Here is an 888-nt window from a genome sequence, read left to right as displayed (position 1 = left end):
GAGGAAGTGAAGGAAGTGGACGAAGTGGACGAAGTGGACGAATTGGACGAAGTGGACGAAGTTGACGAAGTGGACGAAGTTGACGAAGTCGACGGAGTGGATGAAGTTGATGAAGTGGACGAAGTTGACGAAGTGGTTGAAGTTGACGAAGTGGACGAAGTTGACAAACTGGAGGAAGTGGTGGAAGTGGAGGAAGTGGAGGAAGTGGACAAAGTGGACGAAGTGGACAAAGTGGAGGAAGTGGACAAAGTTGATGAAGTGGATGAAGTGGACGAAGTGAAGGAAGTGGAGGAAGTGGACGAAGTTGACGAAGTTGACGAGGTTGACGAAGTGGAGGAAGTGGACGAAGTTGACGAAGTGGACGAAGTTGACGAAGTGGAGGAAGTGGACAAAGTTGAAGAAGTGGATGAAGTTGATGAAGTGGACGAAGTGGATGAAGTGGACGAAGTTAACAAACTGGAGGGAGTGGTGGAAGTGGAGGAAGTGGAGGAAGTGGAGGAAGTGGACAAAGTGGACGAAGTGGACGAATTTGGCGAAGTGGAGGAAGTGGACTATGCGGACGAAGTAGAGGAAGTTGCGGAAGAGGAGGAAGTGGAATAAATGGACGAATTTGACGAAGTGGAGGAAGTGGAGGAAGTGCAGTATGTGGACGAAGTGGACGAAGTGAACGACGAAGTTGACGAAGTGGACGAAGTGGACGAAGTGGACGAAGTGGACGAAGTGGAAGTAGTTGACGAAGTGGACAAAGTGGAGGAGGTGGACGAATTTGACGAAGTTGAGGAAGTGAAGGAAGTGGAGGAAGTGGACGAAATTGACAAAGTTGACGAAGTGGACGAAGTGGAGGAAGTGGAGGAAGTGGAGGAAGTGGACAAAGTGGACGAAGTGAAC

The sequence above is a fragment of the Vigna umbellata genome, chromosome 9 (assembly GCF_029865625.1).
Source record: "Vigna umbellata cultivar VRB3 chromosome 9, Vumbellata_1.0, whole genome shotgun sequence".
NCBI lineage: Eukaryota > Viridiplantae > Streptophyta > Magnoliopsida > Fabales > Fabaceae > Vigna > Vigna umbellata.
This window is presented reverse-complemented; position numbering follows the sequence as displayed.